Source organism: Gavia stellata, chromosome 3 (genome assembly GCF_030936135.1).
Source record: "Gavia stellata isolate bGavSte3 chromosome 3, bGavSte3.hap2, whole genome shotgun sequence".
Classification (NCBI taxonomy): domain Eukaryota; kingdom Metazoa; phylum Chordata; class Aves; order Gaviiformes; family Gaviidae; genus Gavia; species Gavia stellata.
Genome location: NC_082596.1, coordinates 85041056 through 85068417, shown reverse-complemented (window position 1 = coordinate 85068417; position 27362 = coordinate 85041056).

Sequence of the window (27362 nt, the reverse complement as noted above, 5' to 3'; positions counted from 1 at the left end):
ACCAAAACAGAATAGGTGACCGAGTATCTCAGGTAGGACTTCCTTTATTCATTTTAGGAGTTTTTCAACCTAAAGCAGTGAACTATCATGAACTTTTGAATGAATAGCTTGTAGTTCGCTAAATTTGGGAAGCAGTCTGATTCTTAACATGCCTTTGCTACTTCAGATGTTTTGACCTGCAATGACATGAGAAAATGTCTGGTAATTTTTCAGTGCAACTTAATATCTCCAAATTAATGGGTTTTTAATAAAGTAGGGAAAAGTAGAAGTTAATATTTCCTCAAACACTAAGTAAAATGGCAGATACTAAGTTCTCATTAGAATATGAAATCAGATCACAGTTTGCTTTATTAAACATTGGGTTACTTATTAGATTGAGTCAAGTATCAGGGTATATTAAAAAGATCTTTTAAAATAGAGGAAATAGTGTTAAAACTTGCTCCTTAGCTAATATAGTGTCATTAATACTGAATGTCAATGATTACTTGGACATAGCCTGTTCTTCACTGTACAAACAGGCATTGTCGTTTATTGTATAGTCTTCTCAAAGACGCGGTAGCCTACAACCGCACAGTATGTTCAATCCTTCACTGTACACTTATGCACAAGTGGATATTTCCAGAAAAATTTGAGTTGCATGCTACCTCAAAGTACAAGATCAAGCGTCCCAGCCCTATTGGATGTGTGAACCGCAGTGGCAGAGCCTGGTACTTTGACTGCAGTGAGCGTCCTACAGTACTGGCAGCAATTTCACAGGAGAACTGAGCTGATGAATCTTGCTTGAATTTAAATCCAGAGGTCATAGACTTAGTCTTTGTCACATTCTAGAAGGCCATTTAATGTAACAACTATGAGTCTCTGTCTTAGCAAGTAGCAGAAAAGTTGTGTTTGATCTCAACCTGTAACTGTCTCTATCCTCCTCCATTCTAAAATAAGTAGATATTAGCAACAAAGCAATAAAACACCATGCTATAAAGCTTCTGATTTGCAAAACAGATCATCTGCATTTGAAACTATTAGATGTTAGTAGAATACATTCAAACAACTTTTATTTTCAGGGAAATAACATGGGAACCCACTTTCTCTCAATTTTTGAGTTAGAATGCTATCCCTAGGGCTATCTAATCAATAGCTTAAAAGGGGCTAATAGATACAGGCCAAAAGTGGAGTCTCATTGCAAACAGTAGCAACGAAGGAGAGTTGAAGTACAATACAGATTTTTTTACACGAGAATTTGTGGTCCATTGCACTCAGCTCCCAGCAAAGATTGAGCATGTCTTAAAATGCATGTATTCAAATAGTCTGACTTCAGAGTACACATAACTCTTCATGCACACAGAATTCACCAGATATACTTAGTATATGCAGAGGCAGAGTCCTAATCACTAACTTTAATTTTATTTGAGACCTAAACTTTATTTTAAACTTGATAACTTTACAGGTTTGGCTAGGCTTCCGTGGCAGGCAGGCGGGCCAAGATGGCTTAATGTCAATTCACAGAGAGGCCAGTGTATAGACTTTGGCATAGGTTGTAGAGTAGACTATACAAATACTTTATTGCCTATTATCTAATAAAAATCTTGGAATAAGAACTGAGTGAACATCTTGCTTACAAAAATAATCATTCTCTTCCTACATAGTAATCTTGTGTAATGATACTTTCAATACAGTTCCAATAGTGTTTGTGTCATAAAGCATGATCAAATATAATAAAGATATGAGGAAATCTTCAGTCTATATAGCAAAATTAGTGGTTAGATGACAGAGACTAGAGGAGGACATAACTGTCTTAGTACATTATATATGGTCTGCACACACAAAACCACTAATAGTGCAATACATATAAAGTTTTTGTGTCTTAATACCATTTCTTTGAGACACAAAACTGATCATTTGAAATTACCCGGTATATTAGAGACAAAAGGTAACAATAAAAGCTACACAAACCTTAATACTTGCACTATTTATAAACAAATATACTAAGTTGACACTTATTTCATTTATATTCGCTTTAAAGTAAGTAAAGTAAGTGCTGCTTACGCTTATGAACCTAAAACACTAAATCAGATCACACAGATCCTTTGGAAATTTTCGCTTGACTTAGGGAGTATTCACAGTAAGGATCAGTTTTACAGTGCTGACAAATTAACTGCTGTCCCTTGGATAACAGGATTAAGATCAACTCTGCTTTTCTAGTATCAATATATTGATTTATGCCATTGAAGACCAATAGAGAAAGCTTCTCACCAGCTCACATTCTACTGGTAACCAAAAACTATGTGAAAACCAAGTGAAACAGTGCAACCAGAAAACTCACTTGAAACTGCAAAACCACCACAGTTAAAATTCCTAGCTAAATGACAGGTAGCATTTTGGTCTTACAGAAATGCAAGTTGTTGTGCAAAATATGTAGCATACTGCACAAAGCAAATTCTCCTGGGTTTTTTTGTGCATATGTAGAGATTTCCACAGAGAGACTATTAATGTGATTCTGCATCACAAGTACCTAGGAAGATCAAGTCCTTATATTACAAGGAAGTTAATACCAGCTGCATTGACTCAAATTAACAAGTAGAAGGACAAGGTTGCTTTACTTAGGGCTACAGATTTTTCTTCCTAGTCGAAAAATCCTTTCTATATAGCTGTCTGTGAAAAGACACAATTCAGAGAGTGGGTATATTAGTTGCATACTATAACGACAGATTTTACACTGTACCTACTGGCACAATGACACAGCTACAGCTATAGCAACTTATTCAAAAATCAATTCCTTGTTACAGGCTTTTTACAATTGTGCTAGAAGAGTCTTGAAAAGATCTGCTGTTCTCACTGAAGGTGTAAAAAGTGCTGACAACTATTTACGTACCTTAGAAACGATAAGTAACAAATCATTTATTGCAGTAGCAATAATATTCCCTGCTATACTGAGACATGATAGTAGTACTTACCTAATAAGGTAGAGGAACTATGATCACTAGGAAAATGGGTTTTAGTGTTTATTTTAACAGATTTTCAAATCTTAAAAAAATTCTGTTATTTTGACGCTAAGTAAGGAACTGAAGAAAGCAACATGGCAGATGTTACATATTAACAAAACCCTGCTTTTTAAAAAGAACGCTTATTATAAATACATATACTATTCTGTGAAACTCTTAAGCTTGGTACGTTTATATCTTCAGAGAAAACTTCAGCGATTAAAACTTAGTAAGAAAGACTTCTAACTGGTAAAGCAAATGTTAAGCAAAAACGGAAGAATTATAAATGAAAATTTAAATCCTGAACCTTGTTCATATTTCATATTTACACAACTGGTTTTGTATTTCCGAGGAAGTCATATTTACAGGAAAATGTGTGATTGGGTGGGCTTTTTATTTTTTTTCTTTTTTCCCCCTCTTCTTTTTAATCTTATAGCCTGATATGGGTAAGAAACATTGTGGCAATAGTTATAAGAAAGAAGATCATAAGTACATCAGAGATCATAAAATTATAAATACATTAACTTGAAGTGTATAGTGTAAGCTGCAGGAACTACTGCTTGATAAACTTCACGAAAGGTATCACTGAAGAACCAAAGTTGCAGTTGAAGACTATGCTGCTTCTCAGGTGAAATTTTGGGAACGGACTGGGAGAGAGATACCAAATGCAGTCTGAATGCCAAATGAATTCGAAAGAAACCATAGCTTTGTGGGTTTGCAGCTGGGAGCAGTGGAAGATTTTGAGACACTACTAAAATTTCAAAGCTGCACAGCAGAAGAGAAATCTCTTGAAAAAGAATGTGGCAATGGAGAAAGAAACACTAAAAGAAAGGATAGCCCTCCTGTTTTTATGAGCATAACTCTGTAAGAAATTTCAGCCAGTAAATTGACTGTACCTCCAGCTGAGAGCAAAGATGAGGCCAAAGTGAAACAATTCAAATGGCTGTTAATACAATGAGTCAGGCATTGGTAAACAACTGCTTTCAGAAATTGTTGTGAAAGACATGAAACCATTCATTATAAGAATAACAGAAATGCAAAACAAGACCATTTGCAACTGGGATACAGCTGGCTGAAAGAATTTACTGTTTAGAAAGGATGGAATTAAGATTAAAGATGGTGGTATAGTACTGCATACTCATCAAAAAGACTGATTAAGTAAAGTTAACACTCCTTGTAGGTAAAAAAACACTTCCTGAGAAGACTTCATGGGTACATGTTAATACTTCTCCTGCATCAGGGCTGGAGAATAGTTAAATTTTTTTGTAACATTATGTGAGCTATACAAAGTAGTGTTATATTTATAATTCCTACTGACTACTTAGTGTTTATCTTCTGAGCCATATTAATCCACAATGGTAAGTCTCAGGCATGCTTGGATACTAATACATAGTAAATTCCTAAATTAATTAGTCACAGGTATACTTCTGGTAAACACTGAAGATGCTGTGGAAAAACGTACAGTATTTGGTTGAGAAATCCTGAGATGATTCACTTCATTTCAAAGTGGCACCCAAGACAGAAACAGATCAAAACCTAAGGAACTGGGTTTTAGTATGGCAGACAGAAAAATTAAGAAGGTGGTTAATCAAGTTGACAAAAGAATCCAAAGATTTGAATGTGGAGATGGAGGCACTGAATTTAAATGAAGTATCTGGAGTCCTCAGAAAGAAAAGAGAAAATCAGAAGGCTGGACAGTGTACGTTGATAAAATTGAAGGTCAAGAAAATCCACCAACTGGGATATTTACAGAATTCTGGTAGCAAATTTTCAATTAATCATTCAATGTAGAGGTTGTAACATAGGATTAACAAATAGAAAGCCTACTACCATTCCTACTGTCAGAATTATGCACAGAGGGAAAAAAAAAAAAAAAAGAAAGGAAAATGCCTCAGCTACTACAAGCCCATAAGTTTGACTGCTGTTCAGCAACACCTCAGAAATGAAATGACAAAGAAAAGGTAATTGTACATGGAGGGAAGTGGACTAAAATCAACACGGTTTGATCAAACATGAGAATGTGCCTTTGTTGCCTTATCACACTTCTCAGACAAATGCAATGCATCCATGTTAATTTATCTAAATTTAAGCAAAACCTCTGATATAAATGCCTCATGGAAATTATTATTTAGTGCAGAAAAGTCGGGTTTTAGACGTGGGCTGTAAAATGAATAAAGAATTGACTAACAGCAAAAAAACCCCACACAAACAGAAAAACAACAACAAAAAAACCCAAAAACAACCAACCCAAAAAAGAGTTATGTTGAAAGGGAGGTTATCAGGAAAGAGATACCAAAGATGTTCTTTAATAACTGATCTTGCAACTGACCTCATTTATTATTTTCAGTGGTGACTTTAGTACAAAGAATTTTGGCAATGACAAATTTCAGAGGCAGTATCACTACTGAAGGGTGTATTATTGTCCTTCAGGAGTAATTAGATGACTTGGTAGGTTAAAAAAAACAGAAGAGAGGTGAAATGTAAATGTGCAAGCTATAATTTCGTGCACTTAAAGAATAAAAGAAGAATGTTTGTCCTAATATGAGAGAGGCTGTATTGGTTGATCCTATTACTGCAGTTGATCATTATGAGTGGTCTGAAAAAACCCAAATGAGTTTCTAACACGCAAGTACTGATCAGTCTTCAGAGACAAGGAACTAGGTGTACTTATCTACAAAGCACTGAAAATGCCTCATGGAGAATTGTTTATAGATATCTGATACATATTGAAAAATACAAGATTTATCTAAACCAAGGCGGTGTGAAGAAGAGCTTGTAGGCTTATTAGAGGAAAAACATGACATTAAAGCAATCTAGCTTTTTCATGCTAGTAAAATGAAAGCTAGAATGATGTAGTTTCTCACCAGGATATGAGATCAATTTATGTTACTTAGGAATATTAAGCTTTTTTGTATTCAGTAAAAGCCATGTTCCACTGCTCACTATAACTGTAATTATTCTATGATCTAATGAGTTGTAATAAGATTCTTCTTGGGTGATAATGGAGCATACTATGGTTAGTGTGCTTAAATGGGGTGTTAGCAGTTTTCTAACCACCAAAGGCTGAAAGTTCCTGAAAAGCTCATCAAGTCAGAGGCAAACTCCTCCTGCGTTTCAGTTTATGCCCAGTGCCTCTAAGCCTGAAAAAAGCCTGGCTCTGTCCCCTTTGTGCCCTCCCTTCAGCTATTTACACACATCAATAAGATGCCCCCTAAATCTTTTTTTCTCCAGACTGAACAGTCCCAGCTCTCTCGGCCTTCCCTCATAGGAGAGATGCTCCTGTCCCTTCTTCATCTTAGTGGCCCTTTGCTGGATTATCTTGAGTATGTCCATCTCCTCCTTGTACTGAAGAGCCCAGAATTGGACACACTGCTGCAGGCGTGGCCTCACCAGTGCTGAGTAGAGAAGGATCACCTCCCTTGACCTGCTGGCTGTACTTTGCTTAATCCAGTCTAGGATACCACTAGCTTTCTTTGTGGCAAGTGCATATTGCAGGCTCATCTTATTCTTGGTGTCCACTAGGACCCCTAGGTCCTTCTCTCTGCCAGGATGCTTTCCAGATGTGTGTCCCCCAGCATATACTGGTGCATGGGTTTTTTTCTCCCCAGGTGCAGGACTTGTTGAACTTCCCATTGTTGAACTTCATGAGGTTCCTGTCAGCACATTTCTCCATTCTGTCCAGGTCCCTCTGGATAGCAGCAAAACCCTCTGGCCTATCAGCCACTCCTCCCAATTTTTTTGTCATCTGCAAACTGGCTGAGGCTACACTTTGCCCCATCATCCAGATCATCGATAAAGATGTTAAACAGGACTGGACCCAGTACTGACCCTTGTGGTACACTGCTAGTTACTGGCCTCCAACTAGACTTTGTGCCACTGCTCACCCCACTCTGAGCCTGGCTGTTCAGCTAGTTTTCAATGCACTTCACTGACTGCTCCTCCAGCACATACTGCAACAGCTTGTATATGAGGATATCATGGGAGACAGTGTCAAAAGCTTTACTGAAGTCCAGGTAGACAATATCCACTGGTCTCCTCTTGTCTACCAGGCTAGTCATTTCATCACAGAAGTTTAGCAAGTTAGTCAAGCATGAGTTCCCCTTGGTGAAGCCATGCTGACTACTCCTGATGATTTTCTTGTCATTCATGTGCTACGACTAGCTACTCCATCACCTTCCCTTGGGACTGAGGTGAGGCTGACTGGCCTGTATTTCCCTCGGTCCTCCTTTTTGACCTTCTTGAAGATGGGAGAGACATTTGCTTTCCTCCAGTCTTTGGGTACTTCTCCCAGTCACTATGATAAATCAAAGATGATTGACAGTAGCTTTGCAATGACAGCTCCCAGATCCCTCAGCACTCGTGGGTACATCCCATCACCTCCTTGTTTATCTGTACAGGTTTCTCAGCATTTTTACCTGACTTCCTATTCATTGGGATGGACCTTACCTTTCTTGAGCATGGAGATGATCCTTGCTTATTAACCAGCTTTCTTGGGCCGCTCTTCCCTCCAGGGCTTTATCCCACAGGTCTCTCCAAGCTGATCTTTGAAGAACCCAAAGACCACTCCTCTGAAGCCCAGGGTTGTAACCTTGCTTTTCACCCTGCTCCGTCTCCTCAGTATCTTGAACTCCACCCACCATCTCATGGGCACTGCAGCCAAGGCTACATTTAACCTTCACATTCCTAATGAGCCCCTCCTTTTTGGCGAGTAGGAGGTTCAGCAAAGCACCTCTCTTCATTGATTCCCTCTACCACTTGGAAAAGGAAGTTGTCATCAATGCACTCCAGGAACCTTCTGGATTCCTTATGTCCTGCTGTGTTGCCCCTCCAGGAGATATCAGGATGCTTAAAGTCCCCAATGAGGACAAAGGCCTGCAAATGTGAGGCTGCTCCTATCTGTCTGCAGAGGCCTCATCCAATTGTTCTTCCTGGTCAGGTGGCCTGTAGCAGACACCCACTATGTCACCTTTGCCAGTCCTCTCTTTAATCCTAACACATAAGCTCTCATTTGGCTCCTCTTCCATACTCAGGCAGAGCTTGATGCACTCCAGATTTTCTGTCACGTAAAAGGCAACTCGCTCTGCTCATCTTCCCTTCCTGTCCTTCCTAAAGATCCTGTATCCCTCCATTGCAGCAGTCCAGTCATAAGCCTTGTGCTTCCTTATGTGACAGCAGCAGTTAGGGCTGTCTTTCACTAGGCAATAGCACTGAATCCTGAAATCTATTCCCTTATGTTGGTTTTCTGTACATATGCATATAAAGATGCTCTCCTCCACAAGGTCAGATTCTCCATATAATTGCAGAGGCCAGCGTCCCATAGCCTTACATAATAGAGAGGTGCTCTCTCAAATATTACCCTGTTTGACGGTTCAGTGCAGCATTTTCATAGCATAAGCCTTACTGTAGCATGTAAAGGTGTAATAAACCATTACTATATTCAGGCAAATCTCCAGAGCAGTGATCAGGGAAAATCCTAAAATGGAAGGAAAGGCTGCTCAAATGTCTATAACCCACTTGACTTTCCGCAGCCACAAAAATATTAGTGAGCCTTCAGCATACAGTTTCTCAGCTCTTCCCCTTCAGGGGTATATCTGTCACCAGGGGAAAGCAAATGAAAAAACATTGGTCCAGTCTTCATTTGCACCCTGTCAGATACGACAGCTGGGAAGGATTTTGAAGTGTTGGGGTTTTGTTTGCCTGTTTTGTTTGTTTGTTTTAAATCATAGTGCATGCATATACGCTGTTTTCGAAAAAGCGTTCATCTCCAGGTTTCCTTCACCTCATCAAATGGGAATATGAATGATGATTAGAAAGTTGCTTTTAAATAACTTGTGAGAGAAAGTACTTTTTTTTCATCAAGGTGCTTATGCACACAAAGGTATCTGCAAGATAAAGATTTTCGTTTAAAGGCAGTGGACTTGCATAATCTTGGAAATCAAATCTAGTAATACTTTTTTCTCAGTTCACAAATCAGAGTGATGGAAAATAAGATCAAATGTTTAAACAAAAATAATAATGAGAAACAAAACAACACATAAATCATTCACAGTCCAAATGCTACATGAATGAAAGGGAAAGGAATAAAGTTATTTCTTACCAACTCTGTTAAGTTGGTAGGAAACTGGACTTCTCTTTTCAAGGGATATATTTAAACATTCTTAAAAAACGTAATATGTCAGCATATTATTATATTGACACTATGTATCTTGAAATACTGTAAAATAATATACTTAGAAAATAGAGTTTAAAATTAAAAGATTAGTTTGAAATATTTTTGGCTTTTCAGAAGTAAACATGAAAACCTGAAAATAATTTCTGTTATATTTTCCCACCTACTCTAATAAGCATATATGCACATGATTCTCTAATTAATATTTATAAAGTATGTCAAGAGAGCACAGATGTATAATTTGAAATATACTGTAGCATGCTTCCTCTAATTGTGACATATTCTGGTGGCATTCAGATGGCATAATCTGATTCTTAATGTGTGCGAAAAGTAAACGGAAAAAAAGAAGCTAAAACAATGGCTTTAAGTGTGAAAGGAAGTAATAGGTACAACAGTATAACTAATTCTAAGATTATTCATTTCATCATTCAAAATCCTGAGTCCTCTGTGTCATATATGAACATGACTTTCAGTAATTAAGACAATATATATAATTAAAAAAATCATATAGGAAAAAAAAATTGGCTCAAACCAATTTTTTTTCTTTTTTTTTTTCCCAATAAGAAAATTCGGAACAATTTTTCAGCAAGAAAAATTGTATCACACCAGGGCAGTTATAAGAAAACTACACACACTCACAAAAAGGGATAATTTGAGACAGGTAACTTAGTTATGTCTGTAATTTCCTAGATATGATTCCCACAGTATGCAGTAACACAACTGCCTAAGTTCTTTGTAAGTTCTGGAAAGGACTAATGGGCCTCCAATAACAGGCTGTGAACTAAACAACACTCTAAACCTATTCTGGATTATTTGCAACTATTTAGTTGAGCTAGAGTATGCTACACTGAAAGCTAGCTAAAGTTGGTATAGCTCATGTGAAAAGCATGAAAGGTTGATTGAGATGCTATTATATATTCTTAAGAAATTAAATCCACAGAACATGTAGCGGTAGTAACACTCATGCCATGTATAATGCTATAGTCAGCACAAACCGGACTGAAATATAAGGAAGTGGAGAACGCTATATTCTGCATTTCCCTGACCTGGATGAGCAACTGAATGCTCAAATGAAAAATATCCAAGAGTAATTTTGGGAGTATATAAACTAGCTAGAAAACTAAATTAATAAAATATTTCAACCATACTGGCAACTGGAAGCCATTAGATGTATCTAATAATAGTTTAATTACCTTGTGGGATGTTGGAAGCAGAATTTTTCTCATACCCAGATTTTGAATAATGTCAATGAAGACATGGGAAATGTTTTTAGCAGCGATGTAGTTTCTTTGTAAATCTGAAAGAAGGACAATGCCTGGAGTTATATCCTGGGACCGATCAATTTCTGATTATTTCAAAATATCCTGAAGTTACTATCTGAAAATGTATGAAGTGAAACTTATTTGCTCTGAGAAGATTTTATGCTCTTAGGTTTTGCATTCTCTCTGAAGTAAGGCATCAAGAATCACACACAGACACACAAGCTAAGCAATCACCCCAGGGGACTGAGGTCTAACCCTCCCTTCCTCTGTTTTGTTCCATGTTTCCTACCCCTCCACTTCATCTACAGGGAAGCTTAAAATGGATTTGGGATAGGGTACAAAGCTCATCTCACAATAAAAAAAAAAAAAAAATCTTTTTATAATTTCTGCTAAGTTATCCACGCACCTTGAAAATTTAGTGGAAAGAATGTAAGGAGAGTTACAAAAAGTAAGAAATGCATTTTAGTACATACATATTCAGAAGTAAGGAAGAGCTGGCAGGAATGCCTGCAAGACAGAAGTGTTGTCTACGCATCTCTAGCCAATGTATGAATGTATGAAAGTGCTTCTGGTATCTCAAGTAATGCTCAAGAAACATTTTTTGTTTAGTTTCATGTATGCTTTGTCTAATCGGGTTTTTAAGTCTGTCACATCACCCAGAAAATCACCCATTGGGAAGGTGACATAAGGGAAGTGTGTGAGTTAAAGTGAAACTCATGAAAAACTGCATTGAATCTTCTGGAAAAAAAAAATCTTGAAATATTCAATTTTTTGCTTATGATGAGGAATTAAGAATCAGGGCATTTTTCTAGTTCTGTTTACTTGGTAAGTTACTAGGCAGTTAAAAACAGAAAATATCTAATACATTATGAAAGATGTTGCCTTCAATCAAATAATAACAGCAGCTAAAAGTTAGGATTTCTCAAACAGGGAAAGGAAAGTAATATGAAAATAAGCCTATTCAGATTATAAACCAAAGAAAAAAGGCAAACACTGAAATTTATATACATGGGAGATTACTACAGCAGATCTTAGAGAGCAGAGTTCAAGTGCAGCTACACAGATTTAAGCTATTTCAGCACCTTTTACAAATCTCAGTATATGTTAGGCTCTTAGATACCTATACAGATTTTGGCTGAGATTCCCAAAACAGCTATGGATGACTGAGCAAAAATAAACATTATGTATGGTTTCAGGAAATCACACTATCACAAGAATTTACATAATTGAAAGTTTTAAAAATGTGGCCCCGGCTGAAACTCACCTATATGTAAGATATTGTCATCAACTGCATTAGCTTGAATCAACAACTAAATACATCGCTGAACTATGAAGAAGCCTATGCAACCCCAAAACCCCATATGTAAGCCCCATGCTTGAGATGTGAATTATATCAGCAAATATTCTAGGTGAAAAATGGCAGATGTCAGCATGTTACAAAGCAGCTGACTCTGTCTTTTGACTAAGGATGCTTTTAATCATTGTCATCAAAAATAGCAACATTTCTAAACAAGATTTAAAAAAACCCAAAACCAAGAGAGTCATATTTTAGGAAAAAATATCTTCAATTCCAGTACAGAGGCCAAATTAATTCAAGCTTTAGATCACTTAGCAGCTAACAATCTTTTTCTCTCTTCTATGACTACAAGAGTTCCCAGGACAGATAGGCATTATCTAAGTGATGACCATGGCATCAGATACACCCATGATTTATGACCTTGGAATCTGATTCATCATCCAACTAGTTCAGTTATTATTACAGCTTGCAAATGCTGTAGTTCAAACCAGAAATACTGGAAACAAAGACTAGCAATGTCTTACTACATATGGCATCAGATTATTCCTCAAATGAAAGCCAAATAATGATGGTCTCAACAAGCAAAAAGAAAGCTAAAAAATACTTGGCAGACGTTCCTGTATACTTTTTTTTTAAATTAGTTTAACATTTCTTACAGACATTGGTGCCGTTAATGTATCTCAGCCTGTAAACAATTCAGCAGTAGTACAGAACATTAAGCAACAGCTAATTATGCTGAATTATGGTACATGTCCTTGAGATGCTTTCCCCCACTATTTCTCAGCCCAAAATTTACAGTAATGACTGCATTACACAATTCCTAACATGGCTGGGAATTTTAGCAACATGGTTGTCTTCGTTAAAAACTCAGAGTCATAGATCTAGTTTTGGTATCTCTAATGGATTATCAGGAACCTGCAGTGACTAGAAACCTTCAGATTCATCTTCCCCTGAATGCAAAACATATTATGAAAACTATCTCGACCTATTTATGGGTAAATCTAATCTCAGTTTTCCTATGAACTGCATGTTTCTCCGTTTCCTTCTTAATTTTTTTTCAAGATAATTGTTTACTTTTATAATAATAATTTTTTTGTTAAAGAACAATTCAGTGTGATCTTCAAAAACACTAGAAGAAAAAGTGAAATTTAGCCTAAGTGGGAAACTCCAAGCCATGTTTTGCTATTGTGAGAGACTTCTGATGAACAACCATGAAACTACATAGACAGGACTCAATTGCCTAGGTACAGAAAGCATCTAGTTTCATTTGAGAAGTCCTGGGACATCTTGCCTGAGCTCCCACTGCTGTTTCCCCAAGGGCTCTGGACTCCAAGATTTCTTGTGTCAACCTGCCAGTGCCATGGCAAGTATCTCTGGTATTCAGAGAGACAAATTGAAATAGAGTGTTTCAACTCAAACCTCATGTGGTTCATAGCATTAATACATTATCCGTAATATAAAAGAGAGAGGAAGATCTTTAAAATGGAATTTGAGTCTGAAATAGTCCGTAACTAAATTCTTCAGACAAGCCTTTTAAACAACTTGTCACTGCCTTCCAACTGAAAACACGGGCACATAGGGAGAAGCAAATATGTGAGAGCTGACACTAATACACACACACTTATACATATTAGTGTAGTATCTCCCCTACTTGAACCTTAGAAGACTTGCTCAATGAGAAAGCAATTGCTTAGAGAAAAATCAGAATTAAAAGTTTCTGTGGAAAATCTGGGTTCAGAAAGGAATTATTCAGGCAAATAGAGAAGTAGCATTACATTTAGGACTGTTAATTCTATTTGACTATTTTAATAGTAAACTTTTCTACTCCCAGGTACTGTCTCTCAAAGTAGAACATTTTACAGAGTGTTTCCTTCACCTGCTGAAATTTCTGGGCCATCTTTAGATGGAACAGTGGGGGCAGCAGCAAAGAGATGGTCCAACATTGACTCCATGTATTAATACTGATTGCCTGATGTAGCTAAGTTGCAGTTTTCTTTGGAAGCTGTCACACGAGACTAAAACAAAGTACTTAGATTCTAAACCACTAGCAGCTAACAAGGAAATAATGAAAAGTAAATGTAGGTTTAAAATTATAAATCAAAACATTTGGAAATTATACTTGTCACAACTGAGCTGGGTTTGTATCTCTATTTTTAGAGCATGTCATTTCATGTATATTATCAAGCATAACTTAATTTCCCAGCTTCATAGTAGATCTATTAGTTGTTAAAGAATACATAGCAGTTTAAGAATTTTTTTTAATGATACTTTATTGTTGCTGTATTCTATAACATAGATTTGTAATCTCTGCAGATACACATGAGGCAGGACAGTAACATAAAACCCACACTTATTTTTTTTTTTGACATTGACAAACATGATGAGGAGACCAGAAAGAAAGCTGTTGAGTCCTCCCTGAGTTGACAAATATAATTTCTGCTGCATTCAATCACCCTGCGACTGATTACAGGCTTCTGTAAGACCTGACATTCTACAAGCAGGAAAGTCATCCTGAACATGGGATATGAGGGGTTAATTAGAATTCCAACAGTTTAATACTACAAGCAATAGTGTAGTGTTTATTCGATTCATAGCAGCCACTAGCTTGGGTCTACAGCTGCACATACCTATTTTGGTATGTTAAACTGATATATTCCATATAAAAAAACCCCAACCACTTTGTCTCTTTCCCATTTGTATTAAAAAAATCTGTAAGATGCAAGTTAAACATGTCTTCATATATTTCTGAATTGCCGTACAGCACTGTTCATGTATAATCCTTCTCTTCTATAGCTTTTTATTTTCTTTTAAAAAGACACATTGCAAGTTTATTGTTTCATACACAAAATATATTTTTCTACAAAACTTACCTTTCTGTATAACATTCACATTCACACATTCACACTAATACCTAAGCGCATCTCATCAGCAGTCTTTCAAATGAGCTCTCTATACAGGTTTTTCTAGAAGAAGGAAAAATCACCCTAATTATTCTAATGGTAACTCTGAAACAGTGTAACTGGAAGTTACTCTTCCTTGGCTGAATTCTCCATGATGAACTCTGAGCCATGAGGTACCATGTGCTATTAAAAAACAAAAGCAAACAAAAACACCCACTTTTTTTTTTTTAAGTGTCCATGTTCTCTTAATGATGCTTCTTTCTCAGTGAACATTGCGTGCTTTTGGGGAAGGAATGTTAGAATTGGAGCCCTCAGTAGTCTAGGATTAACTAAAATACACTCCCTCCTGATATTTCAACCTAAAGTGAAAAGAATTTCATGGTTAGAAATGAGACCAGATACACTCGGTGGAATTTTTCTGAGTCCTTCTATACCCTGAAAAATTTGAAATTATATAAATGTATATCAGGTAGCTAACAGTTGTCATGTTTTTGATGTACATCAGCTGAAGTTAGTTTACCATTCTAACTCCACTGAATTGACTGTTCAGTATATTCAACATTAAACTACTCTCTTAGTCATTTTTGCATTGCACAATGGAACACAGATTAAACCCTATGCTAAGCCCAATTCAAGCTTGTGAAGTCTACATGGTACAGCGAACTGGGAAAATACAACCTCTAATTCCTATAGCAACATAACTCCAGTGGCATAGCACCAGTCTTGGGCTAGTTATACCTGCCACTCATGGTTAATTAACTAAGGCACAGCATAATGCTGCTGTTAACTTCCAATTACAGACACAGTTCATGTCAAGAGACCACAGGTTGGGTCTCTCTATTGTGTTGTGTGGTAAAGTGCAGATGTGCTCCAACATAGTAGTAGAAACCCACAGTAATGCAAGATGCAAGAAACAGCTGTTTTGTAAATATATTTAGAGTATATACTATATATGAAGAGTATCTTTTGCAACCCCAAGAAACACTCATGTGAAAGAAAACTAATTCTCTATTAAACTCTGAATTATCATAAACAATTTCCTTACAAACTGAATGAAAATTAATATGACTTTTTCTAATCCTTTAATGTTAACATGTTGGAACTGAGGAAAAAACCATGTAAAAACCAAAATTATTTTCAGAAGATAAAATATTTTAATGACTAGGCCTTCATTTAATTTTTAGAAACAACTATTTTCTTTTTATTGAAATAAATTGCACCACTATGAAATTTCAATTGAAAACAATTTTTTTTATGTTTAACCAAATTTAGTGTTTTGTTTTTCAGTTTGTTCCCTTTAATTAAACTGCACCCTGCAGAAGAAAATACAGATTACTTTCTGAATATCAATTATTGTTCCCTTGAAGTCTCCTAGGTCATTAAAATATGATTAGCTGAAGGCTTTTCTTAGCTGGAATGAATAATATACATCAAATATATAGATCCATTTCAAAAGTCTACAATGCTTACCTTTATTGGGATTCAGTTAATGAGACAAATCCATCTCTGTTGGTTCACTGACATGGGCAAATGATTCAATTCCCAAAGATGCACAGCATGACAAACACAATTGACAACACCTGGACTATCAAGTTAGCCACCTCATACTGAAGGGTCTGCAAACTACTAAGAAGCACACAGGTATTCCTGCTGAGTATATTACCTAAAGTCTCCTCTTCCTTAATTATTTTTATCGGATTACTTTAAATTAGCCCTGTGCTGTAGCTTATTAAAAAATAAATCTTGTTTCCATGGCAATAAATTTGTTTTACCAACTTGTAAAAAATGGATTTCCATTTCAGTTGAGATGTAAGTAAGCATCAGATAAATCTGTCCATGAAGAAATGGGATATGCAACATTACATCACTTAGTTAGTATTGCCAAATTCTCCTTTTGGGGGTTAGCCATAGTTTCAATTAGAAACAAATGCTGTAATCATCATTATCAATCTGTATGTGGTTTTAAGGGACATATTTTTATAATTATACTCAATTAACACCATCAGGAAATAGGGAAATATTATATTACCCACTCTGCAGGGAAATATTCCATCCAGAAATGGTCTGAAACCATCTCGCCTTCATGGAAATCAGACCACAGCAACACCTCCAACAGCTCAACTTACATGATGGCATATTCTGAACTATTTTGTAAAATCCTGGTGCTGTCTTTGTATCAAGTGGTAAGAGGAGAAAACCCCAAACTTTGCAGCCCCTCCTAATCCATCTCTTTTGGTCCAGCAATTTGCAATAAAAAACGTTTTCCAGGTCACATATGTGTCCCAAGAGCTCTAAAGGTAATCACAGCAACCATAGGATAAGATGGCACATCCCTGACCATCAAGGCTAAAATTCAGGTATCAACACCAACCACAACTGTAGTGTCTGCACTGTGCTGACCACAAGACACTAGGCAAGTAACTATCACAGTTGGTTCTTGTATTTACTTTTTCTATAAACCACTTATGGACTGATTAACTGGATCTAGACTGTGCCTCAATAAAACCAGCAGACTGCTCACGATTACAATACTAACACATCTACACACACGCACACCTTGGCGCATCCTGAAACTCCCCATGCAGTGGAAGGAGGATGGTCCTGATCTGCTCTGTAAAGCCCAGAGGATGGACACCCCCTAAGGAACTAGGTAAAATGTAACTAAAACCCCCAAATTTACTTCATATACTGGCAGCTCAATGAATTATATTATGCATTATAATGGCATGAACAACTAAATATCCAAAAAGTTCTTAAAAACAAACACTTTGAACTCCCTTCTTTCCAGATTAACACTGCACACGTGATAAGAGTCTGCCCAAGAGTCCAGATAGATAAAGCATAGATAATCCTCTAGGCTGCTATAGCTAGCCTCATTCCTGATGAAAGTAGTATGGGTAGATGGGAGAAGAGCAGCTCTATTTTAGTCAAAAGACAGCATTAAAGTAGACTGTATAATCAGAGCAGATACAGGCAGTGAGCTCCACACAATTGACAAAAAAAAAAGAAAAGAAGGATTTGAAAATACTTATCTGCAGACACTTATCTCTCAAGTAAATATGGGATGAATAAGGAGCTCCTGTCCGAGACCAAACATGGAAAGGAAATGTACAAGAGACACAAGCAAGGTAGGGTAATGCAGGAGAAATACAGAGATGCTGTCTGAGCATCCAGGGATGGGGTTAGGAAAGCCAAAGCCCACATGGAGGGGCATCTATGGATACATCATCAGATAAAACACAGGCTGAATGAAGCAGGGCATCTGATGACAAAGGACATGGAAAAGGCTGAGGTACTCAATGCCATCTTCACCTCAGCCTGGACCAGTAAGATCGACCTTCAGGAATCCCAGGCCCCTGGGACCTGTGGGAAGGTCTGGAGCAAGGAAGATTTACTCTCAGGGAAACAGTATCTAGCTAGGGTACATTAAACAAACTGGACACAGACAGAGCTGTGGGACCTTATGGGATGCACTCACTAGTGCTGAGGGAGTTGGCTGGTGTCATTGTGAGGCCACTCTCAGTCATGTTGTAAAGGTCATGACAACTGGGGGAGATAGCCGAGGACTGGGAGAAAGCAAATGTCACTGCCACCTCCAAGAAGGGCAAAAACAGAATCCAGGGAACCACCAGCGAGTCAGCCTCACCTCCACCCCTGTAAAGGTGATAAAGGAAGTAGCATGTCTGGAAATGGCTTCCAGTATTAAGTACAGGATTGTGAGTAGTCATCATGGATTTACAAAGGGGAAATCATACTTAACCAATCTAATAACCTTCTTTGATGGCAGAACTGGATCAGTGGAATTGGGGAGAGCAGTGGATACTGTTCATCTTGATTTTAGCAAAACTTTCAGCACAATCTCCTGTAACATCCTCACAGACAAACCGATGAAGTAAAAACCTGATAAATGGACAGTGAGTGAGGAGGATTGAAAGCTGGCTGAACTGCTGGGCTCAAAGGATTTTGATCAATGGCATATGGACCAGCTGGAAGCCAGTCACTAGTGGTGTACATTAAACATCAATATGGCATCCACTACTGCTGTTTAACCTCTTTATAATGACCTGGATGATTGGGCAGAGGGCACCCCCAGCAAGTTTGCAGATGATACAAAACTGGGAAGGGCAGTCGATGCACTAGATGGGTGTGCTGCCGTTCAGAGGGATCTCGACAGCTTGGAGAAATGACCTGACAGAAACCTCACATATTTCAACAAAGAAAAGTGCAAAGACCTGGAGAGGGAATAACCAGCACCTGAGAAGGAATAACTCTACGCAATTCTACAGGCTGGGCCTGACTGGCTGGAAACGAACCTTGCATAAAAGGACCTGGGGGTCCTGGTGGACACTGAGCTGAACGTGAGCCAGCACTATGCTCTTGCAGCAAAGACATTCAACAGCATCCATCCTTTCTGCATTAGTATTGCCAGCAGGTTGAGGGAGGTGATCCTTCCTCTCTGCTCAGCCCTGGGAGACACATCTTAAGTGCTGCATCCAGGTCTGGGCTACCCAATACAAAAGATACATGGATTTATTGGAATAATTGCAGCAAAGGGCCAACACATATAATTAAGACACTCGCACATCTTTCATATGAGGAAAGGCTGAGAGAACGGGGACTCTTCAGCCTGGAGAAGCAAAGTCTCAAGGGGATCTTATCAATGTGTATAAATCCCTGATGGAAGGATTAGAGATGACAGAGCCAGACTCTTCTCAGTGGTGCCTAGCAGAAGCAGCAGCAATGGGTACAAATTGAAATGCAGGAAATTCTAGCTAAAAGTTAAAAAAAAAAAAAATCAACAGCTTTAATTTTTTTAAACTGTGAGGTGGTCAAGAACAAGAAGGCAGATACGCAGTCTTTTTCCTTTTAAGATATTCAAAACCTGACAAGAAAACATCTTAAATAACTGTAGTAACTAGATGACCTCTAGATGTTCCTTTCAATCTCACTGACTGCTTGATGGAATTCGTCTAACCATTTCATAAACACAGAGAGACAACTCTCTCACTGCAAGCCATCAGATGCTTAATTCTTTTTTTTTGCCACCCAAAAGTGGCATGATTCTGACACCATGTTTGGATTTTGTCATAAGTAAGATATTACAATGGGTACCTATTTGAATATCCATTTTTAAGCAATTCTATCATGACTGTCTTTTGTGGAAAATTAGACAATTCATTCTGTTGGAGAAAATTTAAGAAAATCAACATTTTTATGGATGCAGCTGAATAACAGATGATTGCATATAAAGCAGATACTAGCAGTCAAGAGAGTAAACTGTAATTCATCTCACACTTCTGCCATAGCTATTTTGAACAGCTGGTGAGCTAGATAAAGATCATACCTAGTTGCTAATCCTTATGTTACTCTAGGTCGAATCCCCCCACCCACACGCACAAACACTGCAATGTGATTTAAGTTTCAAGCAATTAGAGCCTGAAACAGTTTGAGAAACAGCAACTACATACAGGTAATTAAGACTTCAACAGAATATCATTCTAAGTTATTAGATGCTTACAAAGCACAGGTGGTTATCACAGGTGTCCTGGGCTGCAGAAAGCAGAATGCAAACAAAGCAGCCAGATCAACAGGCAGGCAGCTACAGACATATAGCACACACACTTATACATACAAGAAATATATATATATTCTCTATCTCTTCAGGTTGAAAACATAAGGAATGAGAAATCCACCTATATACAAAATAACTCTCAGAACTACTAGTTATAATTCATGAAAGTATACCTTCTTTTTACACCTTCTTATACCTTTAATTATTCTATTAACTGCAAAGAACATCTAATTAAATCCATTGATATAACTTACACTTTTCATTGCTAAAGAGAAGGAATATAAAGTGATAGCAATAATAAAGAAGCACTAAAATTCTGGTGTTATTATGATGCATAGAAGGGCTGATAGAGAAATTTTATTTTTTTTTTTTTAATTTTCATAGTACATGAGGAAGTCAAAACTCCAAATGAAAGGCTTGTTTTTCTTCATTGTAAACAGTAATTATGGGCCAGCCTCTGACATTCCTGTCTCCATTCTTGCTTACATTGAGTAGCATTTTATTCCAAAAAACTAAGTCTTATTGAAATATGTAGCTTCTCTATGAAAAAAAAAAATCTTATCAAACTAGGGATATCAATTAGTAATCAAGAATATCTTGATCCTTTCCTAAAGAAGCTCAATGTCCTATTTTCATCTTACTATGAAAATATCTACTCAAAAACCTCTGTCCATAAGAAGAAACTCCACTTCCCCCAAACCACTTCACAATATAGCATAACTCTCAGAAGCTTGCAAAGCACACAAAAAAATCGGCAATACTTTTTATTGATAAAATGTGATAAAAAGTGGTTTTTTTTCAAGCTATGCTCATATACTAGCTTTACCTTTCTCAGTAGCTGTCTAAAATATCAAGCACAAGAATGGAAAAGATATATACTTACAATTGAGTCTTGACATCACAGCAAGACAAAAACAATTAGCAAGTGAACTTTGCTAACTGGGCTCTGCAGGCATTTGTGTTGATGTTGCCCAGTGTCATTCAAGGCTTGATTAACATAAAAATTAGTCATCTGTGCTGACTTCTCTTTCTGGAAAGGACTGCAATTTGTCTTGACTTCATTTGTATGATAAAATTTGATCCAACTTCTATGAAAGTTTTTATAGAATCAGATAGCAAACAGCAGACAATAAATGTTCCACTCTAAATTCCTGACATAAGGATTTTCTGAGTAAAAGCAAGGGATGGAAGGGTACAGAACTGGTAGGAAAAAACTCTGTGCTTAGCAAAGTTAATGTACTTTGCCACTGATTTCCCTGGGGTCAGGATTTCATCCTCAGACAGGGAACAGCAGAACAGAATGGCACAGTGATTTACACAGATAACGATAGGAAGGAGTGGCAAATGAAGAAGAGGTATGAAAAGACTACTCAGGATTGACAGAGAAATCTAAATTACAGGCAGTGGTGGCTAACATGAAAAAATGTGAAAAGGAAGGAGGTTAGCCCTTATGATTTTAGACGTGTAATCAAAGCCCTATCTTAAAAGGCTTAAGACAGCAGGAGGAAGCAAATACAGAAGATATGTTATCTGTGTTGAAGCATAACAGTGAACCTCAGTTTCTTCACTGTAAACGCTGTAGTTGAGTTTAAGCCATTTAAGCAAGAACAAGAAAAATCTTATCTCTATCTTACTGACAACTTCATAAAATGGGTTTCTTTAAAGAAATGCCTGATGCTAACAGTAACCTCTAATAATGCCCATGGGAACTGCAGTTGGACAACAGTAAGACCATGTAAAAATATATACATATATGTGTGCGAGCTTGTGTGTTTATAAAACACATAGACACTTGTGTTATTTATATAACCTATTGTTTAAACACCTACAAAATATACATTTAAAATAAGTATAAAGGAAAACATTACAGAAACTTGTCAAAAGAAGTATAAGGCTCTTTTTTCAACACTGTGCTACTTAACATGGATGGGTTCTTGCAACAGAAATAGAGGCAGATAAAGAGCCATCTGACAGGTAGATGTCCTCAAGTGAAAATTAGCGATGTCCATGTAAAGAGAAGTACACTTAAGTGATAACATAGGCAACACCCCCCAAAACATTAACGACAGTGTCAACAGATGCTTGATAGACAGAGGAAGCTAAAAACAACACAAAAAGTGTTGCATATGCTATTACCAAACACAGCTCAAAATCACTGACAAAACTGAAGAGGCTGAGCTATATACTAGAAACAGTGAATTACTGGTAATGACAGTGCTGCTCGCAGCAATCAACATAAAATCTGACTGCCACTGCACCTGCAAGTGTGAAGTATGACTTTCTCAGAGACTGCTAAAACGCCTTCCTTAAATACTCTTTACAAGTCTGCACAGCATGTCCTCAGTTACAGTCTTTGCTGCATCCGAACTTTTTGTTAGTGCTTCCTGTATGTGCTTCCATCTACTTAAATCTGACTTTTCATGAAAGCAGATGTAAAAAATTCTACGATTTTTTTTAACAATAACAATAAAGGTAAACAGAAAGGTATTTTTTTCAGCTTGCTCACATGGTAACAAACCCACTACCCCATGAGCTGGTTGGAAGCCAATGATCCCAGAACCAGGGATTTGGCACAGTTAGCCATTTAGAAGATAGTAACATCAAAGCTTTAAAAGCAAGGAGCTGAAAGTTCTTGTGTTCTAGATGCCTGACTGAAGGGAAGGTGAAGGGACAAGCGATGCTTCCCAAATTCCCCAAACTAGCTAGACAGTGGGCTGAAAAATTCTTTGTCAGTTGAGTCATATTAAACTTGCCAATAAATGTTTTTTAACAGATTAAACTTGTCAACAAATCTGGTTAGTCTGACATTTCTTGTACACAACATGCAGTCTGATAGAAGCAAAAATTGTGCCTACTTCAGAGAGCAGCTGTACGACTTCCTTGTTTACAACTCTACTGCAGCATGCCAGATTAATCCAAACCTCCATTTCTGTATCTATAATTTTGCGAGAAAACTCCTGGGTAGACACATATTTATGTGCCTGATTTGCAGGCTCCTGCAATGCACGTATAAGCCCTTCTGTCTACAGGGGTTTCAGCAAGATTTATGTATGTAGCCAGCACACAGATTTAGGAGTCTGCCTGCACACATTGCACAGTATAATCAATGCCTAACGTATATTTAGACACCATATTGGTCATACAGATAAGTGGGGAAAAAAGTCTATTACTTCAGAAAGTTTGATCCTGAATGTCAATGTTTAAAGCAGCAACATCACACAATATTCACGCAGCTGCAGAACTTTCATTATTATTAAAAAATACATCTCCATGAATATTATTATTATTCCTAAACATTCACAAAACCCATTAACTTTGCATGATCCTTGAAAGAGATCGTAAAAGGACAAAGTCCTTTTCTGCAAGATTTTAAAATCCAAATTAGGCAAAGATGAGTTAGAATATGCATAAAACAGACAAAGAAAGAGGGATTTAGAAAAGAAGATTAATACAAACTATGCATATTTTAGGGACAAAAACTTATTAATATATTTCACTGCAGAGAGTGACCTAAGGTAAGACATGAGAGGTGACAGGGGAGGGGAAAATCATGAATGTAACTAAAGAGGAAGAAGTGGATTGGTAACTAAAAAAAGGACTCTCAGAGAACACTATTTCAAAAGGGAGTAGCACAAATACCAGAAGTAAAAGATACACTCTGAAGAAACGAATACACTCAGTGCAACAGAAAAAGCAAGAGGGCCTGAAAAAATTAAAAAAAAATTAAAAGCAGTTAAAGTACTCAGAATTTTCAATGCCTCTTCTCCTGCTACAAGAAGCTGTCGTTAGAAGGCTGATTCCCCCGCCCCCCACACACACATAGACATTATCCTAAATCTACTCTTCCCAAAAGGAGCAAACAGCACCATGTTTATCATATGATATTATAGAGACGCTGTCTTCATTCAAAACACAGGTCCTCAGACAGTGTCGGTACCACGTAGATTGCTTTCTGCTGACTTCATTTTCAGAGGAAATATCATTCCATGCTTGCCTTATGCTTACGATTTTGCCCCGGTATCTGACTTGAACCAGAAGTTTGGGAAAAGATACAGGACTGGAATAACCTTCACCTGGACTGTACAGTTTTTCTTGTGTCAAGTCTGGGGAGGAAAAATGAAAGCAACCATCCAGTATGATCACTAAAAGGGGAAATTTTGAACAAGAATATTTGTTGTGTCTCTTTCACTCTGCAGAAGAATATAGGAGGTATTAGATTTACTTCTCTAGCCCGCTTCAGTGAAGCAAAGATTACTCAAAAATTATGTGTCACAAAAGGATAAATGATGTCAGGATTTGAGTGAGTATCTAATGTAGATGATAAAGGCCTTGGACATTTCTTCATCTTGGATATCTCTTGATTTTTGGCTAATGTAAATTTTGGAGTTCTGTCTGTTTACCACAGTACACAATTATAAAGTAACTACCAAGGCTTCTCACAATGAGAACGTGGTCTAGTAGAAGAATCATTGGAATAGTCGTGGAAGAGCAGAGATGACCACACAAACGCACACAAGTTCAGGTTTGTGTAATGAATTGCATTTCTCCTTTAGTTCACAAATATGCCCTTACAGATTGACTCCTAATGAGGAGGTGAAATAGCTGAATGACTCTCAGGTTAGCACCAATATTTTCTACATAGTATGAAAGGCATTTCAGTTCCTTTTTCATCACAATTTCTCCTTTAGTTCACAAATATGCCCTTACAGATTGACTCCTAATGAGGAGGTGAAATAGCTGAATGACTCTCAGGTTAGCACCAATATTTTCTACATAGTATGAAAGGCATTTCAGTTCCTTTTTCATCACAATTTATGAAATTTTTTGCAAGTTACCAATCAATATAAGAGACAAACACTTTACACATGGGTGTGGAATGGAATTCAAGTGAAATACACATTGCCATACCTAAAGCAGCTATTCAGAGCATATTCCTGCAGATTATAGTGCAATGTGATGCACTTGTAGAGGAGGCATCAGATGGAAAAAAGAGGGCTGCAAAAGCCATTGGCAGAGGTGGTTTTCTTTTTTTTTTTTTTCCTTTTCTTTCTTTTTCTTTCTTTCTGGCCAGTGAGGCAAGGAAGATGGCAACAGCCCCAAGCAAAAAGTGGCAAAATGGGAGAAGCAACACAGCACTCCTACTTTCTCAAGCTAAATGCTTTGATAGATGTTCTTTCTAATGTAATAATGATTTCAACTACCACCCAAAAAGCCTATGAAAACACTTTTACAATAACCACCTGAAAACCTTTCATGTAACTAATTTTTATGTTGTTTTTAAGCAACTTCCACTATTTAGCAGGGCTGTTAGCATTAGAGACATCAGTCTGGTCCAAGGTTTTCTGTAACTTTTCTTTGGGTAAGGTAAAACACAATTTCAGATATCCTTTAGAACTTAGCACATTTCTTAAAGCTCACTGAAGCATGTGCTTGCTTTCATTTTCAGCTGTTCTTCACTTGTGTTTATATTGCTTCAGCCCACCTCACCCAATATATTTTAATTTGAAGGCTAAATGTTATGTTCTGTACTAGATACCACCAGACGGATAACGAAGAGATTAATTCATACAAATGCAGGTTTTCTTGAGGATCGCTGTGAACCTGCTGACTGAGTGTGTGAAGGATAAGCCTTTCTCAAGTGTGAACAGCTAAGGACAACTTCATTGCACTGTGCAGCACATTAAGCTGAGGTGTCCAGCTGAAATCATATACCCCTATAAAAGAGAAAGTGATCCAAATTGATCAGTCTTGTCTCTCAGTCATCTCAATTTCTAAACTTGACACCAGTTACATATTGTCAGCAAGGGTCCATTCCCACAGCGGTGCTTTCATGGACAGAGAGAGTTCAGAAGACTAGCAAAGAGAAAAGCGTTTTTGGCCTCAGGTGCTAACACACCATTCTGAATCCAGCTCTGAGCACTAGTGACAGGGGAAAAAGAAAAAGGTTGTTACAAGCAGCACATTGAATACACTAATCAAGAAAGGAAACAAGCAATATACACGTGTTTTTTCTGGTACATGGCAAAAGTACTTGGCAACAAGTTGAATCCTGTTCAGTCACAGTGGAAGAAGTATAGCTGGTTGATTTAAGGTACCAAAAAAGATTACAGTAAAGTTTATCAGTTCTCCTTTCAAAAGATGGGCTACCTTTTCAACAAAGACAATAAATATTGTTGGTAGTTATGGACCTTGATTGTCCCTAGATTCCCAGAATATATAATTCCTCAAATTTGGTTCTCAAGCAAATCAGCTGTGTATGGAGCTTCTTAAATTACAGTGTTCCATTTTTACAAAGGCTTATACACACAAATAACCACCAAAATATGAAGACTTCTAAACCTTTGCACTTTAAAAGATTTTACTTGCCATTGAGTTTGCACAAAGTCAACATATCATGTTCAAACACTAGGAATCAGTGATTTCTAGGGGGAATTCTCCGAGTATGGACTTGTCCCCATTCCTTACTAGAACCAAAGAAACCTTGCCACACCAGGTCTTCTGAAACATACTTGTCATTTCACTGGACTAAGCATGAACAGGCTGATAAATCAGGGCATGGGACAACTGCATTTGCACTTAATTGGCCTGGTGAATACTAGAGAATTAGAGTAACTACTCCCTAGTCACCAGCTGGAGGTGACCTCAAAGGTCACCACCTTCGAGGAAGTGTTTTATTTAATGTATTCTAAGGTATGAATATTACATCTTGACATGTAGCAAAAAGGTTGGTTTTTAATTTAAAAAATGAAAATAATTAATAACTAAACACTCTATTTCCAGTTAAGCAAGACAAGATGTACATTACTGTAAACCAACTGAATTTTTCTCCTACCAATGACAATAACCATAAATAACAATGCATTTCTTCCTCTCTCTGAATGTATATTTATTAGCACCACATGTAGGTGGAACATTATGCCAAGAAGTCTATAGTTGCAGAGAAGCATACTAAGAGGTACAATAACTTCTTACAAGTGAATATGCTTTCAATATATTTTTAGCATGTTACATATTCTTAATTACACAGAAGAAATTTTGCATAGGTAGTCCAGACCTCTGAGCTAGTTGGGGTGTGGGGTGTAGTAGAATATTAGTTAAAAACTCAAGAAAATAGTTTAGACACTACATTATTTCAATTAGTTATATTAAACAGTAGAAAGAATATTTTTGGAATGAAAGTTTAGAAT